At 38.1% G+C, this 20754-nt stretch overlaps 1 pseudogene; it reads left to right on the top strand.

Moving 5' to 3' along the window:
• Positions 1-20754, top strand: part of LOC131920717 (glyceraldehyde-3-phosphate dehydrogenase-like) — a 60161-nt pseudogene that overhangs the window by 35766 nt on the left and 3641 nt on the right.

The raw sequence follows: 20754 nt of genomic DNA, 5'->3' as shown, positions 1-20754 counted from the left end.
GCATTCCCACCAGCAGTGGAGGAGAGTTCCCCTAGCTCCACATCCTCTCCAGCATAAGGTGTCTTCAGTGTTTTTGATCTTAGCCATTCTGACAGGCATAAGGTGGTATCTCAGAGTTGTTTTGATTTGCATTTCCCTGATGATTAGAGATGTTGAGCAATTCCTTAAATGTCTTTCAGCCATTTGAGTTTCCTCTGTTGAGAATTCTCTGTTTAGTTCTATAGCCCATTTCTTAATTGGACTGTTGGGCATTTTGATATCTAATTTCTTGAGTTCCTTATATATTCTGGATATCAGTCCTCTGTCAGATGTGGGATTGGTGAATATCTTTTCCCATTCTGTAGGCTGTTGCTTTGCTTTGTTGACCGTATCCTTTGCCCTACAAAAGCTTCTCAGTTTCAAGAGGTCCCATTGATTGATTGTTTCTCTCAGTGTCTGTGCTACTGGTGTTCTATTTAGAAAGTGGTCTCCTATGCCAATGCGTTCAAGACTACTTCCTACTTTCTCTTCTAGCAGGTTCAGAGTAGCTGGGTTTATGTTGAGGTCCTTGATCCACTTGGACTTAAGTTTTGTGCACGGTGATAGATATGGATCTATTTGCAGCCTTCTCCATGTTGATATCCAGTTTTGCCAGCACCATTTGTTGAAGATGCTTTCTTTTTTCCATTGTGCACTTTTGGCTTCTTTGTCAAAAATTATTTGTTCATAGGTGTGCGGATTAATGTCAGGGTCTTCAATTCGATTCCATTGGTCCACATGTCGGTTTTTATGCCAGTACCAAGCTGTTTTTATTACTGTAGCTCTATAGTACAGCTTGAAGTCAGGGATCGTGATGCCTCCAGAGGTTGTGTTATTGTACAGGATTCTTTTGGCTATCCTGGGTTTTTTGTTTTTCCATATGAACTTGAGTATTATTCTTTCCAGGTCTGTGAAGAATTGTGTTGGTATTTTGATGGGGATTGCATTGAATCTGTAGATTGCTTTTGGTAAGATTGCCATTTTTACTATGTTAGTTCTGCCTATCCATGAGCATGGGAGATCTTTCCATTTTCTGACATCTTCTTCAATTTCTTTTTTCAGGGACTTAAAGTTCTTGTCATATAGGTCCTTCACTTGCTTGGTTAGTGTTACCCCAAGGTATTTTATGTCATTTGTGGCTATAGTAAAGGGTGATGTATCTCTGATTTCCTTCTCCGCTTTTTTGTCCATTGTATATAGGAGGGCTACTGATTTTTTTGAGTTGATCTTGTATCCTGCTATGTTGCTGAAGGTGTTTATAAGTTGTATCAGTTTCTTGGTGGAATCTTTGGGGTTGCTCAAGTATACTATCATGTCATCTGCAAATAGGGAAAGCTTGACTTCTTCCTTTCCAATTTGTATCCCCTTAATCTCCTTATGTTGTCTTATTGCTCTGGCTAGAACTTCAAATACTATATTGAATAAGTATGGGGAGAGCGGACAGCCTTGCCTCATTCCTGATTTTAGTGGAATTGCTTTGAGTTTCTCTCCATTTAATTTGATGTTGGCTGTTGGCTTGCTTTAAATTGCCTTTATTATGTTTAGGTATGTTCCCTGTATTCCTGATTGCTCCAAGACCTTTATCATGAAGGGGTGTTGGATTTTGTCAAATGCCTTTTCAGCATCTAGTGAGATGATCATGTGGTTTTTTTCTTTGAGTTTGTTTATATGGTGTATCACATTGACAGACTTTCATATGTTGAACCATCCTTGCATCCCTGGAATGAATCCTACTTGATCATGGTGGATAATTGTTTTGATGTGTTCTTGGAGTCTGTTTGCCAGTATTTTGTTGAGTATTTTTGCATCAATGTTCATGAGGGAGATCGGTCTGTAGTTCTCTTTCTTTGTTGTATCCTTGTTTGGTTTGGCAATCAGGGTAATTGTAGCCTCATAGAAGGAGTTTGGTATTGTTCCTTCTGTTTCTATTGTATGGAACAATTTAGAGAATATTGGTATTAACTCTTCTTTGAAGATCTGGTAGAATTCTGCACTGAAACCATCTGGTCCTGGGCTTTTTTTGGTTGGGAGACTTTTAATGACTGTTTCTATTTCGTTAGGGGTTATTGGACTATTTAAATAGTTTATCTGGTCTTGATTTAATTTAGGTATGTGGTAACTATCCAGAAAATTATCCATTTCTTTTAGGTTTTCCAGTTTTGTGGAATAGAGGTTTTTGAAGTATGACCTGATGATTCTCTGGAATTCGTCAATGTCTGTTGTTATGTCCCCCTTTTCATTTCTGATTTTGTTGATTTGGATGCTCTCTCTCTGTCTTTTGGTTAGTTTGGATAAGGGCTTGTCTATCTTGTTGATTTTCTCAAAGAACCAACTCTTTGTTTCATTAATTTTTTGTATTGTTCTCTTTGTTTCTATTTTATTGATTTCAGCTCTCACTTTGATAATTTCCTGGCATCTATTTTTCCTGGGAGACTTTGCTTCTTCCTGTTCTAGAACTTTCAGGTGTGCTGTTAAGTCACTAGTGTGAGATTTCTCCAGCTTATTTATGTGGGCGTTTAGTGCTATGAATTTCCCTCTTAGTACTGCTTTCATAGTGTCCCATAGGTTTGGATATGTGGTGTCTTCATTTTCGTTGATCTCTAGGAAGTCTTTAATTTCTTTCTTTATTTCTTCCTTAACCCGTTGGTGATTCAGGTGGGTATTGTTCAGTTTCCATGAGATTGTAGGTTTTCTGTAGTTTTTGTTGTTGTTGAAATCCAACTTTAGACCATGGTGGTCTGATAGAACACAGGAGGTTATTCCAATTGTTTTGTATCTGTTTAGATTTGTTTTGTGACCAAGTATGTGGTCGATTTTAGAGAAGGTTCCATGGGGTGCTGAGAAGAAGGTATATTTTTTTTTTGTTAGGATGGAATGTTCTGTAGATGTCAATTAAGTCCATTTGAGTCATGACATCAGTTAAGTCCTTTATTTCTCTGTTAAGTTTCGATTTGGGGGATCTGTCCAGTGGTGAAAGTGGGGTGTTGAGGTCTCCCACTATTAATGTGTGGGGTTTTATATGTGATTTAAGCTTTAATAATGTTTCTTTTACATATGTGGGTACCCTTGTGTTTGGGGCATAAATGTTCAGAATTGAGACTTCATCTTGGTGGATCTTTCCTGTGATGAGTATGTAATGCCCTTCTTGATCTCTTTTGATTGATTTTAGTTTGAAGTCTATTTTGCTGGATATCAGGATGGCTACACCCGCTTGTTTCTTAAGACCGTTTGATTGGAAAGTCTTTTCCCAGCCTTTTATTTTTAGGTAGTGTCTATCTTTGAATTTGAGATGTGTTTCTTGTATGCAGCAGAAAGATGGGTCCTGCTTTCGTATCCATTCTGTAAGCCTATGTCTTTTTATAGGTGAGTTAAGTCCATTGATATTGAGGGATATTAATGTCCAGTGATTGTTCATTCCTGTTATTTTTTGGTGGTGATGTGTGTGTACTTTTCTTCGTTGGGGTTTACTGCTGTGGCTTTATCTATTGCCTGCATTTTCGAGGGTGTATCTGACTTCCTTAGGTTGGAATTTTCCTTCTAGTGCTTTCTGTAGGGCTGGGTTTGTGGATAAATATTGTTTAAATCTGGCTTTTTCATGGAATGTCTTGTTCACTCCATCTATGATGATTGAAAGTTTTGCTGGGTATATTAGTCTAGGCTGACATCCGTGGTCTCTTAGTGTCTGCATTACATATGTCCAGGACCTTCTGGCTTTCAAAGTCTCCATTGAGAAATCGGGTGTTATTCTGATAGGTTTGCCTTTATATGTCACTTGGCCTTTTTCCTTTGCTGCTCTTAATATTCTTTCTTTATTCTGTATGTTTAATTGTTTAATTATTATGTGGCGAGGGGACTTTTTTGGGGGGTCTAGTCTGTTTGGTGTTCTATAGGCTTCCTGTATCTTCATAAGCATTTCCTTCTTTAAGTTGGGAAAGTTTTCTTCTATGATCTTGTTGAATATATTTTCTGTGCCCTTGAGTTGGTATTCTTCTCCTTCTTCTACCCCTATTATTCGTAGGTTTGGTCTTTTCATGGTGTCCCAAATTTCTTGGACATTTTGGTTCATGACTTTGTTGACTAGTGTTTTCTTTGACTGATGAATCTATTTCTTCTATTGTATCTTCAGCGCTAGAGATTCTCTCTTCCATCTCTTGCATTCTGTTGATTATACTTGCATCTGAAGTTCCCAATCGTTTTCTCAGATTTTCTATTTCCAGCATTCCCTCTGTTTGTGTCTTCTTCATTTTTTCTATTTCCCTTTTCAGGTCTTGGACTGTTTCCTTCATTTGTTTCATTGATTTTTCTTGATTTTCTTTCAGTATTTTATTGTTCTCTTCCAGGACTTTTTTGATTTCTTTTAATTTGTTTGCCCTTTCCTCTAGTTGTTTACAGCGTTCTTCACATTTTTTTGTCTTTTCCTCTACACGAGCCTCTAGCTTCTTCATGATGACATTCATAAGGCTATTTTCTTCTGCTTCTTCCAATTTCTGATGTTCAGGTCTAGGTGTTGGAGGAGGGCTAGGGCCTGGTGATGGTGTATTGCTATTCATTTTGTTGTATGTGTTTCTGCCTTGACGTCTGCCCATCTCCTTGTGGTTCGTTCTTGGCCTTATCCGCACACGTGGTTCAGACAGAGTTGACAGATTCAGGAAGTCTCTCTCTCTTGTCCAGATGGGAGCTCTCTGTGCTTCAGAAGGGAAGTCCGGGGCAAGATGGGAGCTGGGAGCTGGGGGCCGGCATCTAAGTCTCAGGAAGAGGCTTGTGGCTCAGGGATGGGGATGGGGGCAGGGCGTGGAGACTGCAGGGTCTGCCAGGGGTCTTGGAGAAGGGGATCCTTCCCGGTGGGGCTAGAAGGGAACCTGCCCTGTGACCAGAACCTGGGGCCAAGTTGGGCAGGTCTTCCCCGGAGTGGCTGTTGCCCAGGGATGGGGTTGGGGGCAAGTTAGGGGACTCACCTGTGCTTCAGAAGGGAAGTCCGGGGCAAGACGGGAGCTGGGAGCTGGGGGCCAGCCTCTAAGTCTCAGGAAGAGGCTTGGGGCTCAGGCGGATGGGGGTGGGGGCAGGGCGTGGAGACTGCAGGGTCTGCCAGGGGTCTTGGAGAAGGGGATCCTTCCTGGTGGGGCTAGAAGGGAACCTGCCCAGTGACCAGAACCTGGGGCCAAGTTGGGCAGGTCTTCCCCAGAGTGGCTGGTGCCCACGGATGGGGTCGAGGGCAAGCTAGGACACTCACCTGTGCTTCAGAAGGGAAGTCTGGGGCCAGATGGGAGCTGGGGCCGGCCTCTAAGTCTCAGGAAGAGGCTTGGGGCTCAGGCAGATGGGCATGGGGGCAGGGCGTGGAGACTGCAGGGTCTGCCAGGGGTCTTAGAGAAGGGGATCCTTCCCGGTGGGGCTGTGCTGTGCTTCAGAAGTGAAGTCTGGGGCCAGATGGGAGCTGGGGGCCGGCCTCTAAGTCTCAGGAAGAGGCTTGGGGCTCAGGGGGATGGGCGTGGGGGCAGGGCGTGGAGACTGCAGGGTCTGCCAGGGGTCTTAGAGAAGGGGATCCTTCCCGGTGGGACTGTGCTTTAGAAGGGAAGTCTGGGGCAAGATGGGAGCTGGGAGCTGGGGCCGGCCTCTAAGTCTCAGGAAGAGGCTTGGGGCTCAGGCAGATGGGGGTGGGGGCAGGGCGTGGAGACTGCAGGGTCTGCCAGGGGTCTTGGAGAAGGGGCTCCTTCCTGGTGGGGCTGTGCTTCAGAAGGGAAGTCCGGGGCAAGATCTATATATCTTTTTTAAACAAGAACCTTAAATCTAATTTTCTTTGCTTAGCCCTTTTCCTAACGATTAATAACAACAAATTGTAACCAACCCTACTAAACAATAAAAATTACCCCAGACCCGAAATCCACTGAAATACCAAAAACTACTCACCCAAAGCCATCTTTTTGGGAATGTGGGCATCGAGTTCTTAAAATTGCTTCCTGCTGGTTGTGGGTGAAGACATCTTTATTCTGAAAAGAAAAAATTTGGGTTAATTGTTGAGTTCTAGGAAAGGTAGCTATATCACTTGTTGTCCAGTATCTGTATAATCCCAAAGTTCAGGGCTTATCTCAAGTCCTTGTTCAAGTAGTCTCTGAAACTGTATAATCTCTGCTAGCCATCTCGAAATTGTTCTGAGCAGTTTGTAGTCCAAAGATGATCTGTAGGTGATATTTTTCAGATTACTGGTATTACTATTGTCCACGTGGAATCATTGTTGTGGAGCCCCATCACCTTTCTGGAGACTTCAAATTCACTGTTAGACCTGGTTGTGATTCCCTGCAGAAAACTGATAGAGACTCAAACACAAAAACATGTATAGGCAGCTAATTGAAGCCTTTTTTCTAGAATTAGTTATTACTCTATATGACCATTAATATCATAACAAAAGTTTAAAATATATATATATATGTATATATATAAATGTTAAGAAAAATTAAAGAATCAAATAGAATTAAAGAATTGAGATTATTAGCAATAGAATAATATTTTTGTTTTCTCCTGTCTCATACCAGAAGATGGCTCTTTCTTCTGAAATAATCACGGATTTTGCATTTTCATTTTAACTACATGCTTGGGTTTAAAGAAGGAGAGAACCATTCTCCAACTGCAAAGCCAGCTTTAATTTTTAATTGAACTGAGTCTACAAAAAGACCATTTGTGTTAAGTTTCTTTAGAGAAGAGCAGAAACAAATATTTAGGAAGACTTATGAAATTTTATAGGTAGGACTATTTACTCCTTTTCTCGGGAAATTTTTTCTAGAAGATTTGTCCTTTTTCTTCAGATGTCTCATTCACCAGTGTTCTTCAGATTTTTTAGCCTTCATTCTCCTGGAAGACAAAAATAAAAACCCTTCCCCAATCCTAACTTTGGGCAGGTTCCTTTTTGGCAAGTTATATCTGATTAAATAAAAAACATTTGTTAGTGGTATAAATTGGATGGTCATGCTGGTTGATGAACTATCACCTCTTCTAATTAAGAGGTCTCTCTTGGTCAAATCAAAACTTTATCAGTTTTGATGGTATCCACAGCTTATCTTCTCCTGTAGAAACAAAAGCAAAACCTCATTCCCAAGGTAACACATATCCTGTTTTCCATTCTGAGGTCAGCACATCTTTAAAGGATATAGACTGGTTTAATTCTGTAGTTTTTTTTCTGTTATCCAATGTCTCTCTGCAGCTGTTGTTCCTTTCTCATTAGCATTGAGAAAATTCAGAGTTAATAGAGCATTATATAATCTATTTCTGGAGGATTTTGTTACCCCTTTCTGTTTATTAAGCATATCCTTTAGAGTTCTGTTTGATCTTTCTGTAACTGCTTGGCCTGTAGGATTGTGTAGTATACCTTTAATATGATTTATATTGTAATAAGCAAAAAACAGTTTCATTTTACCAGAGACATATGCTGGAGCATTGTCAGTTTTAATTAGTGCAGTTATGCTCATAATGGCCATAACTTCTAGCAAATGTGTGATTACAGAATCAACTTTTTCAGAACTCAAAGCAGGTGCCCATTGACATCCTGAGTAAGTATCAACGGTATGGTGTACATATTTAAATTTTCCAAATTCATCAAAATTGAAACACATCCATCTGCCAGATTTCATTCCTCTGAGTATCCTTTGGGTTACATCCTGCTGGTAGTGGTTTCTGATTGCAAAAGGAACAAGTAGGACATTTCCTTACAATTTCCTTGGCTTGTTCCCAGGTTATGAAAAAAAACCTGTTTTAAACCTTTACTTTTAACATGATTTTTTTTATTAATTTCTGAGGCCTCCAGCACATTTCCTATCAATAATTTATCAATCTCATCATTACCTTGTGCTAGAGGGCCTGGCAGATCTATATGGGATTGGATGTCAGTTGTATATAAGGGTTATATATTCATGTTATATATTCATGTAACTGAATAAATAGTGAAGTAAATTCTGACCCATCAGGGATAAATTCTGCAGTTGCAATATGTAGTACCACTATTTCAACAAACTGAGAGTCAGTAACTATGTTGAGAGGTTCTGAAAAATCCATTAATACCAACAGAATAGCATACAATTCTGATTTTTGAACTGAATTATAAGGGCTTTGAACAAATTTACTTAAATTTTCTGATTTGTAACCTGCTTTTCCTTGTTTATTAGCATCTATATAAAATGTACAAGCTCCAAGTATTGTTGTTTCCCATACAATGTGAGTCAGAGTCCATTCAGCTCTCTTTATAAGTAGAATTCTATAGCTTTTGGGATATTTGTCATTATTCTCTCCCAAAAAAATTACTGCATGCTCCTTGCCAAGGTTCACTTTCTCCCCATAATTTGTCAATGTCATCCTTAGTTAAAGGTTCTACCTTTTCTGCTGGGTCTATTTCTGCTCATTGACAAAGTCTCAATTTTTCTTTTAAAATAAAATCAGAGATCTTTTCCACATAAGTTTTTAATTTTTTACTCTATTTATTTGGTAGAAATATCCATTCCAATATAATATCTTCTCTCTGCATTAAAATTCTTGTAGGCAAATGCCTAGAGGGTCAAATAACCAAAATGCAATTGAGCTTTGGATCCACACTATCCACATGTCCTTCCTGTACTTTCTTTTCTACTAAGGCCAATTTTTTCTCAGCTTCAGGTGATAATTCTCTTGGACTATTTAAGTCCTTGTCACCTTCTAAGGTTTTGAACAAATTACTAAGTTCATCATTTTTACCCCAGCAATAGTTCATAGATGAAAAATGTCTCTGAATAATCTTTGAAAGTCATTAAGAGTCCATAATCAATCTCTCCTAATTTGCACCTTTTGGGGTCTAATTTTTTGAAGACCTGTTTTATATCCTAAATAATTATTAGAATGTCCTCTTTGTATCTTTTCAGTGGCAATTTATAATCCCCAACAAGGCAAAATTTTCTTTACTTCTTCAAGCATTCTTTCTAAAGTACATGCATTTGAGTCAGCTAGTAAAATATTATCCATATACTGATAAATTATAGATTTAGGAAATTTTTTACATATCACTTCCAATGGCTGTTGTACAAAATATTGGCACAGGGTTGGGCTATTCAACATTCCCTGTGGGAGAATCCTCCATTGATATCTCTTAACTGGTTGAGAATTATTATAAGTAGGCATTATGAAGGAAAATCTTTCTCTGTCTTTTTCTTGTAAGGGATTAAAATGAAACAGTCTTTCAAATTGATAACAATAAGAGGCCATCCTTTAGGTAACAGAGTAGGCAAAGGAATTCCAGATTGTAGAGAGTCCATTGGCTGAATTAATTTGTTAATTGCTCTTAGGTCTGTTACCATTCTCCATATACCAGATTTCCTTTAATAACAAATACAGGTGAATTCCAAGGGCTGGTTGATTCTTCAATATGCTGAGCATTTAACTGCTCTTATACCAACTCTTCTAAAGCCTGCAGTTTCTCTGTTGTTAAAGGCCATTGCTGAACCCATACATGCTTGTCTGTTAACCATTTTAAAGGTAGAGCTATTGGTGTCTTTGAAAGATCATCTGTTGTTGTGCCCTGTTCTTGTACAATCTAGATGGCTGGTGACCACTTGTTAGAATAATACCTTCTAATATTTCTCTCAGAAGCATGTGTTAGTTTATTATATGTTTCTGAGGTCAGAGGAATGTTAATCTGAGTATTCCATTGTTGTAATAGATCATGGTCCCATACGTTCATAGCTATGTTAGTCACATATGGCTTTAATTTTCCTCTCTGTCCTTCTGGACCTATACATTAGAGCCATCTTGCACTCTGTTTCACTTGAGATAATGTTCCAATCCCTAACAGCTGAACATTTACCTCCTGAAGAGGCCAATTTGGATGCCTAAATTCTGGTGCAATCATTGTAACATACGCACCTGTGTCTAATAAACCTTCCAAGAGAAAGTCATTTATTCATATTTTTAATTTTGGTCTTTGTCCATTTATAGAAGTTTGCTAAAAAAAATTTTCTTTATGGCTTCTCCTGAATTTTCTGTTCTCTCTACCTCAGGTGTTCACCCCAAGCAGCCTGGTTTATTCCAATAGGAATTTGGTTATTTAATTGCTCTGAGTAGGGGTTTCTTCTATGATGGCAGGAAAGGTCTGAGCTTGATTTGTTGTGAGAGCCTGCATGAGGCCTCTCTGGGATTTTCCCAAGGACAGAGGCAATGGATTACCTTGCCTGTTCCTTGTTGATCTACATTTATTGGTCCAATGTTTACATTTACTCCACATTTTCCATACTCCCAAAGGGAGGGGCATTTTGTTGCTGTTCTTCCTGGAATAAACATTCTTTCTAGGAATGCCCTGTTTACATTCCCTTTTCAAATGACCTTGCTTTCCACACCCAAAACATCTGACATTCCTCAAACCTATTGAAATTGCTTCTCCTATCTAAATCATCATGGCCATGAGACTTGACATTAATTGTGTCCGTTAATCAGTCATCTGAGGGTACAGATCTTGCCTTTAATGGCCTGATTATTTTTTTGTATGCTGCATTCATGTTCTCAAAGGCCAAGATTCAATTATTATCTGTCTAGCTTCTGAATCTGGGACCATTCTATTTACTGCTGAAGACAGCCTGTGAAAGAAATCCATCAAGATTTCTTTCAGGTCCCATATAACTTTTGTGAATGATTCAATTTTCTTCCCTGCTTCTTCAATTCTGTCCCATGCATTCATCGCCACCACTCGACATAGTATTAGGGTTTGGTTATCATATAAACATTGTCTTTGTATTCCAGTGTATTGGCCTTCTCCAAGAAGCTGATCCTGGGAAATTTCCACACCTCTAGCTCTACATTAATTTTCTATTGTCTTAGCCTTGTCTCTATACCACAGGCACCACTGCAATTGTGCTCCAGGTTACAGGATAGTCATTACTAATTCTTTCCAGTCTTGAGGAATAATCCTGTTAAAGTTGACCACAAGTTTAACATTTATTTACAAATGGAGAACGTGTGCCATAGGATACTATAGCTTCCTTAATTCGCCTCAAATCTAACATTTCAACTGGAGTCCAGTTAGTTTGTACATGCCCTTGATCAGGTAGTTGCTGTATGCTTACCAGATAAATTAAGTTTGATTGCTTGAAAACAAACTGTCTCTCTGTAACCTCAAAATCCAATCCTGAAATAATTTCACCCTTAAATTCTTCTGTCTGAATCTGAATTTGTCTATAATTTATTTTCACACATTTTTCTAAAGCTTTTATCTTAGCACTTGATTTGACCATCTTTTTTAATAGTAAAATAAGTACAATTAAACAAATAATATACATAATTGATGTTATATACATACCATCAACACTAATCCTCTCATGTAATTTTTCCACTTTCAGACTGCCTAATGTTTTATCAAACAAAGACTAATTATCTTGCATTGTAAAGATATTTCCCATTTGTTAATGTGGAATATTTTTCTCTTTTAAGTAGTTTCTCCCTTTAAGATATCTTAATTGACTTACAAAGTCTGTGTAGAACAGTAGAAGTCCAGGGAATTTCAAAACAGGTACCTAGCATAGTTGCAGTCTGAGATGGGAATCCAGAAAGAAAGGGAGGGAGAGAAAGAGAAAGAGAGAGAGAGAGAGATGTTTCTACTACCTACCAGGAAAACAGAAAAAAAGCTAAAAGCTAAAGTCCATCCACATGCTCCATCTTGAGCTTTTTAGGGCCCTTTGTGCTCCAGCCCCTTTAAGCTTGTGCCACATAACTTGGAGATCTGGCCACAAGTAGCTCCCACTGTGTGCAGCATTGCATATCTCTCTGTATGCTGTGATTTGTTGCTTTGATTGGTTAATAAATAAGGTGCTGATTTGGCCAGTAGCCAGGCAAGAAGTATAGGCAGGACAAAGAGAGAGGAGAATACTGGGAGCGGGAAGGCAGAGGCAGAGCAGCCAGCAAGACATAGAGGAAGCAAGATGTGAAAGCAGAACTGAGAAAAGATACTAAGCCATGTGGCTAAACATAAATAAGAATTATGGTTAACTTAAGTGTAAGATCTAGCTAACAAGAAGCCTGAGCCATTAGGCCAAATAGTTTTAATTAATATAAGCATCTGTGTGTTTATTTGGGTTTGAGTGGCTGTGGGCCCATGCAGGACTGGAGAAAACTCCACTACAGTTGAGTGCAGATCTGGCTAAATGGAGCCCGATTGCTTGTAACTTCAGCTGGGGCACTGGGGCCTGTAAACTCTGGCCGAGCTGGGGCCTGTAACCCCTGGCCTGAAAGGCCACCAACATGTTTTTGTTGTTTTTTTGTTTTTTTAATGAATTCTTGCAAAATAGGGACCAAATGTAGATGAATTTCTAAATAGTCTTACTAAATAAGAAACACAGAGCCAAATACAGGGGTAATAGCCAAAGAAATCACAGAAATAACAAATAGTCATTTCTAGCCTTAGCTTACCACTTACCACTTACAGTAGCTTCCACAGAGAGAGACTCTTCCTGTCTAACCTGTGCTTTTATTGCCTTCCTGTTCTGCCTTCTTATTGGCTCTAAGCCCAGCCACATCACTTTCTCATCACTGCCTGTCTATACAGACCTCCAGGTCTCTATGGTTGGTACTAGAAATAAAGGCATGTTTCATCACGATTGGCTGTGTCTTTGAACACCCACAGACTCTGCCTGCCACATCATTGGATTAAGGGCATGTGCTACCACTGCCTGACTTCTGTTTATGGCTGACTATTTGACCTCTGATCTCTAGGCAAACTTTATTTATTAACATACAAATAATATTACATTTCAGCACAAACAAAATATCACTGCACTGCCCCAACTCTAACAATGGGGAGTTTCCCTTTTGGCAAGTTATATCTGATAAAATGAAAATCATTTGTTAGTCTTAAAAGTTATTTTAGATTGAATGGTCACACTATTTGAGGAACTATCACCTCTTCTAATCAAGGGGTCTCTCATGTTCAAATATAGTCTTTATATATTTTGATGGTATCTCTAGCTTTGTTTCTCCTGTACAAAGTCATATTTTTAACTTTGGTCATTGATCATTTATAGACGTTTGTGAAAATACTTGCATTATGGTTTCTCTTGAATTTTTTGTTTCATCTTCTAAAGTTGTTCTATCATCCAGAGCAGTATGATTTTCTACAATAGGCATTAGGCCCATTAATTGCTGTGGGGAAGAGTTTTCCCCATGGTAACAGGGAATAATGAACCAAATTTGACATGGGAGCCTGCAAGAGACTCTCCCAAGGTATTTCCTGATGGTAAAGGGTTACCTTGTCTGTCCCTTGTTGATCTTCATTGCAATGTCAGCCTTTGAAGCACCTTCTGCATAGTTCAGAAGACAAGGGCCTTCTTTTTGGATTAAAAGAAATATTTTTCTAGGAAATCCCTGTCTACACTCTCTTTATATATGACCTTGTTTGGCACAATTAAAATATCAGTCATCTTTGTTTTTCTTCAAGCCTTTGGAAACCAGCTGTCCTGTTCAAGCATCATCATGATTATAAGATTCAGTATTGACTGTAATTTGGATTTAATCCTCCATAGGTGCTGATCTTGCCTTTCAAAGCCTAATTAACCTTGTGCATTGTGAAATAGCATTGTCAAAAGCCAAAGATACAATTATGTTTTGTCTAGCTTCTGAATTTTGTATCATTCTATTTACAACTGACATCATTCTTTGTAAAAATCAGTGAAGCTTTCTTTCGGGCCCTGTGTAACTTTAGTAAATGAGTCAGTTTTCTTTCTGACTTCTTCAGTTCTGTCCCAAGCATTCAAAGCTGCTGCAGGACAAAGAGTCAGGGTGTGGTAATCATGTAGAGAATGTCTTTGTACATTAATCTTCCTCTGCAAGAACATGACTTTGGGAGATTTCCATACCTCTAACTTCATTGCTGAATGGTCCTAGCCTCATCTTTCCACCAGGTCCTTCACTGTAATAGAGGACCACATTCCAATACTGCTGTAATCAAGTCTCTCCAGTGTTGAGGGACAATTCCATTACTAGTTGACCATGAATTTAACAGCTGCTTTACAAAAGGTGAATGTATAGCATATGAGATTATCACTTCCTTAAATCTCTTCAAATCTAACATTTCCACAGGAATCCAGTCAACTCTTATATAGCCTTGGAAGTACCTGTCATTTGGGAGTTGTTCCTGTAAGATGATGGGATAAATGAAGGTTCGTTGTTTCATAACATTAGACTGTTCCTCTCTAATTTTATAATGTGATGGTGAGGTTGCTCCTCCTTTAAATTTCTCTGTCTTTGTCTGATATCTCTATTATCTCTGTTAGTAACTTTTTCTAAGACTTGTAACTTATCAGTCAAAATGCCAATATTTTCTCCAGTAACTTTTGCTAAAGGCTATATCTTGGCACTCATGTCAACCAACTTTTTTAGGGATAATACAAGAATTATCAAAATAATAGTTGACATTATATGAATCCCAGGTAAGGTGATAATCCCTTCATTTAATTGTTGAGTTTTTAAACCACCTATTATGTAATCATACACATACAGAAGAACAACATTCACTTGTCTTTAAAATCTCCTGCAGGATAGATTTGATGCTCTAAAATCATTTTGTATACTCTCATTTCCTGCAATTGCTTGGTCATTACTATTTTCTCTCACTGTAGTTTTATGACTTCCAATACTTTGATTTATTGCTTTGAACCAGTATGTGGCTCTATTAGACTAACTTTATTCAGATTTCATTTAGGCTTCTTCCATGTCTTCTTATGGTGGGCCATTTATAGTCAATGATGATTAATGATGCACTTTGTATGGATATTCTACTCTTTCCTTATTCACTTACTTACTAAGAACATTTTGTACACTTCTAAATATGGCAAAGAGAGTCAGTATAGGAAGCTTTTGTTTATATTGCTTGTGAGGTGCTAATGATTGATTCTGGGGCCTTAATGTGCTATGTAAGTGCTCTGTCATGAGCTTCAGCTCAGATGCTTTTTTAAAGATATATATATATATATATATATATATATATATATATATATATATATATATATATATATGGTGTGGATATTTTATTAATTTTATGAATTCTAAATAACTTGGCTATTGTGATTTATGATGTCTATTTTTTGTACTTTTAGGAAATTTTACCTAGCTTTATAAGTTCCTGAGTAGTTTATTTTTTATATAATCGACTATATGTGAGCATTCCTGTTACTCCTTCTTTGCAGAAGTTGGTGCCATCAGTGTTTTTATATTTTAGTGGATGGGTGTTTTTATATTTTATATTTTATATTATAGCCTAGTATATATTCTATATTCTAGCATCTCATTGTGTTCCTTTTTAATTTTAACATTTAGTGGATATCATAAATACTTTCCCATACATATTTTACATCTGTATATCTTCTTTTTAAAATGTTAATTAAAATTGTGGGGGGTTGTGTAAGTGAGTGAATGCACCTGCAAAGCAGAGAAGAGGGCATTGCATTACCCTCAAGATGGAGTTACAGGTTGTTGTGCATTGCTTTACACACTTGGAAATGAATCAAGGTCCTTTGCAAGAGAGTACACACTTTCAACACTGAGCCATCTCTCCAACCCGACATTTGATACCGTAACCCCAATATAGTAGGACCACCCTCTAAGCTTTACCTCTTAAAACTCAAACAAAATTTTCCAAAGCCTAACACCCTGAAGAGAAAACATCAATCACATGAGCCCTAAAGAAGGAGAGATTTCACTGATATCCAAATCATGGTATTCTAACTACAACCACTAAAGATGATGCCCTTGTTCTTTTTTAACTGAAATTCACATTTTAAAAAAATTATAAGAAGCAGAAAATAAATGTTGCTTTAAAAACAAAGAGGGAAATCATAGAAAATGATACTGAATATGTGCTGTGATAATTTATAATATAAGAACATAGGAGACAGAGCCTGCCAGCACCGGCTGGAGTAAGAGTTGAGTCTTTATCCTCATACCTGAACACCCCAGGCCCTAGGTTTGGGCCCAGGGTCACAACCCTGCAAGCTTACACCCACATCCATTGTAGGTCCAGTTTTAGGTCAGTTGGCAGGCAGACCTCCTGCACACAGGTCAGACTATTCCCATCCCCCATCAGACCCTGTAACCCAAGCCCCACCTCCCCCAAATCCCACCCACCCTCTGAGACTGCAAGTGTTCCCTGAGACAGAGCCTGCCAGCACCCTACTGGAGTAAGAGGTGAGTCTTTATCCTTACACCCAAACACCCCAACCCCTAGGCTTTGGGCCCAGGGGCACAACCCTACACCCCTACACCCTCACCCATTGCAGTTGCAATTTCAGGTCAGTTTGCAGGCAGACTTCCTGCACACAGGTCAGATCACTCCCATCCCCCATCAGACCCTGTAACCCAAACCCCACCACCCCCAAATCTCACCCACCCTCTGAGACTGCAACTGTTCCCTGAGACAGAGTCTGCCAGCACTCAACTGGACAAAGAGGCCAGTTGACAGGCAGACATCCTGCAGACAGGTCAGACTACCACTATCTACCACAGGTAAGACTGCAACTACTCCCTGAGACAGAGACCACTAGCACCAGTTGGATTAATAGCTGATCTCTGAGACAAAAAGTCCATCAGCATCGACTAGACCAAGAGCTCCCACTGAATCAAGAGTATCAATTAGACCAAGAGAGGCTCATTCAGACACAGACACCACTTACTCCAAGAGGAGAAAGAGATGGGAGGATGCCAGTGCAAAAATACAGTCAACAATATAAAAACCAATATGGCTCCATCAGAACCTACATCAGCAAGACCTGAACATCCCAACACAGAAGAAATGGAAGATATCTACCATAAAATGACTTTAAGAAGATATTAGAGATCTTAAAAGAGGAAATGAAAAATTCCCTTAAAGAAATCAAGGAAAAGTCAAACAAAAAATGGGAAGAAATCAGTAAATCCCTTGAAAGCCAAGAGAAAGCAATTAAACAAATTAGGGAAAAAGTTCAAGATTTCAAAATTGAAATGAAGACAATAAAGAAGACACAAACTGAAGTAATGCTGGAAGTGGAAAATCTGAGTAAATGAACAGGAACTACAGATGCAAGTATAACCAACAGAATGCAACAGATGGAAGAGCAGATCTCCCTTGGTTGAAGATACAGTAGAAGAAATAGATTCATCAGTCAAAGAAAACACTAAAACCAACAAAGTCATGAACCAAAATGTCCAGGAAATATGGGACACCGTGAAAAGACCAAACCTAAGAATAATAGGGATAAAAGAAGGAGAAGAATACCAACTCAAAGGCACAGAAAATATATTCAACAAAATCATAGAAGAAAACTTTCCCAACTTAAAGAAGGAAATGCCTATAAAAATACAAGAAGGTTACAGAACACCAAATAGACTGGATCAAAAAAAAAGTCCCCTTGCCACATAATTATCAAACCACTAAACATACAGAATAAAGAAAAAAAATATTAAGAGCTGCAAAGGAAAAAGGCTAAGTAACAAATAAAGGCAGACCCATAAGAATAACACCTGACTTCTCAATGGAGACTCTAAAAGTAAGAAGGTCCTAGACAGATTTTATGCAGATACTAAAAGACCATGGATGCCAACCCAGACTATTGTACCCAGCAAAACTCTCAATCAACATAGACGGAGTAAACAAAATATTCCATGATAAAACCAGATTTAAACAATATCTCTCCACAAATCCAGCCCTACAGAAAGCACTTGAAGGAAAATTCAACCTAAGGAAGTTAGATACACCCATGAAAACACAGGCAATAGATAGTCCCATACCAACAAATACCAAAGAAGGGAAACATACAACACTACCACCAAAAAATAACAGGAATTAACAATAACTGGTCATTAATAACCATCAATATCAATGGTCTCAATTCACCTATAAAAAGACACAGGCTAACAGAATGGATACAAAAACAAGAGCCAATCATTTGCTGCATACAAGAAACATACCTCAAATTCAAAGACAGACACCACCTCAGAATAAAAGGCTGGGAAAAGACATTCCAATCAAATGGATTTAAGAAGCAAGCTGGTGTAGCTATCCTAATATCTAATAAAATAGACTTCAAACTAAAATCAATTGAAAGAGATCGTGAAGGACACTACATATTTATCACAGGGAAAATCTGACAGGATGAAGTCTCAATTCTGAATATTTATGCCCCAAATACAAGGGCACTGACATTCGTAAAGGAAACATTATCAAAGCTCAAATTGCACATCAAACCCCATACACTAGTAGTGGGAAACTTCAACACCCCATTCTTACCAACGGACAGGTCTGCCAGACAGAAACTCAACAGAGAAATAAGGGAACTAACAGATATTATGACTCAAATAGACTTAATAGATATTTACAGAATATTCCACCCTAACACAAAAGAATATACCTTCTTTTCAGCACCCCATGGAACCTTCTCCAAAATCGACCACATGCTTTGTCACAAAGAAAATCTCAACAGATACAAAAAAATTGATATAACCTCTTGTGTCTTATCAGACCACCATGGCTTAAAGTTAGACTTCAACAACAACAAAAATTACAGAAAGCCTACAGACTCATAGAAACTGAATAATGCCCAATCGAATCACCAATGGGTCAAGGAAGAAATAAAGAAAGAAATTGAAGATTTCTTAGAATTCAATGAAAACTAATGTACAACATACCCAAACTTATGGGACACCATGAAAGCAGTGCTAAGAGGAAAATTCATAGCTCTAAATGCCCACATAAAGAAGTTGGAGAAATCTCACACTAGTGACTTAACAGTACAACTGAAAGCTCTAGAAAAAGAAGAAGCAAACTCACCTAGGAGAAACAGATACCAGGAAATAATCAAATTGAGGGCTGAAATCAATAAAATAAAAACAAAGAGAACAATACAAAGAATCAATGAAACAAAGATTGGTTTTTTGAGAAACTCAACAAGATAGATAAGCCCTTATCTAAATTAACCAAAAAGCAGTGAGAGAGCATCCAAGTTAATAAAATCAGAAATGAAAAGGGGGACATAACAACAGACAATGAGGAAATCCAGAGGATCATCAGGTCATACTTCAAAAATCTGTACTCCACAAAATTGAAAAATCTGAAAGAAATGGATGATTTTCTGGATAGGTACCCCATACCAAAGTTAAATCAAGACCTAATAAACTATTTAAATAGACCAATAAACCCTCAGGAAATAGAAATGGTCATTAAAATTCTCCCAACCAAAAAAAGCCCAGGACCAGATGGTTTCAGCACAGATTTCTACCAGATTTTCAAAAAAGAGCTAATACCAATACTCTTTAAATTGTTCCACACAATAGAAACAGAAGGAACATTACCGAATTCTTTTTATTAGGCTACAGTTAACCTGATACCCAAACCATACAAAGATGGAACAAAGAAAGAGAACTACAGACCAATTTCCCTCATGAACATTGATGCAAAAATAGTAAATAAAATATTGGCTAACGGAATCCAGGAACACATCAAAACAATTATCCACCATGACCAAGTAGGCTTCATCCCAGGGATGCAAGGATGGTTCAACATATGAAAATCTGTCAATGTAATACACCATATAAACAAACTGAAAGGAAAAAAACACATGATCATCTCATTAGATGCTGAAAAAGCCTTTGACAAAATCCAACACAACTTTGTGATAAAGGTGTTGGAGAGATCAGGAATACAAGGAACATACCTAAACATAATAAAGGCAATTTACAGCAAGCTGACAGCCAATATCAAATTAAATGGAGAGAAACTCAAAGCGATTCCACTAAAATCAGGAACAAGGCAAGGCTGTCCACTCTCTCCATACTTATTCAATATAGTACTTGAAGTTCTAGCTAGAGCAATAAGACAACAAGAGGAGATCAAGGGGATACAAATTGGAAAGGAAGAAGTCAAACTTTTATTATTTCCAGATGATGTGATAGTATACATAAGTGACATAATTATACCAGGGAACTCCTACAGCTGATAAACTCCTTTAGTAAAGTGGCAGGATACAAGATTAACTAAAAAAATCAGTAGCCCTCCTATATACAAATGAAAAAGGGGCTGAGAAAGAAATCAGAGAAACATCACCCTTTACATAGCCACAAATAATATAAAATATCTTGAGGTAACTCTAACTAAGCAAGTGAAAGTCCTGTATGATAAGAACTTTAAGTCTCTGAAGAAAGAAATTGAAGAAGATATCAGAAATTGGAAAGATCTCCCATGCTCATGGATAGGTAGAATCAACAGAGTAAAAATGGCAATCTTACCAAAAGCAATCTACAGATTCAATGCAATCCTTATCAAAATCCCAACACAATTCTTCACAGACTTGGAAAGAACAATACTTAACTTTAATGGAAAAACAAAAAACCTAGAGGAGCTAAAAGAATCTTGTATAATAAAGGAACCTCTGGAGGCATCATGATCCCCGACCTCAAGCTCTACTATACAGCTATAGTAATAAAAAGTGATGGTACTGGCATAGAAACCAACATGTGGACCAATGGAATCGAATTGAAGACCCTGATATTAATCCAGACACCTATGAACAAATGATTTTTGACAAAGAACACAAAACTGTACCATGGAAAAAGGAAAGCATCTTTAACAAATGGTGCTGGCATAACTGGATATCAACATACAGAAGATTACAAATAGATCCATATCTGTCACCATGCACAAAACTCAAGTCCAAATGTATCAAAGACCTCAACATAAGTCCAGTTACACTGAACTTGATAGAAGAGAAAATAGGAAGT

The sequence above is a fragment of the Peromyscus eremicus genome, chromosome 1 (genome assembly GCF_949786415.1).
Source record: "Peromyscus eremicus chromosome 1, PerEre_H2_v1, whole genome shotgun sequence".
NCBI classification, from domain to species: Eukaryota; Metazoa; Chordata; class Mammalia; order Rodentia; family Cricetidae; genus Peromyscus; species Peromyscus eremicus.
Note: the sequence above shows the minus strand (reverse complement) of the source record. Positions and strands in the feature narration are given on the sequence as shown.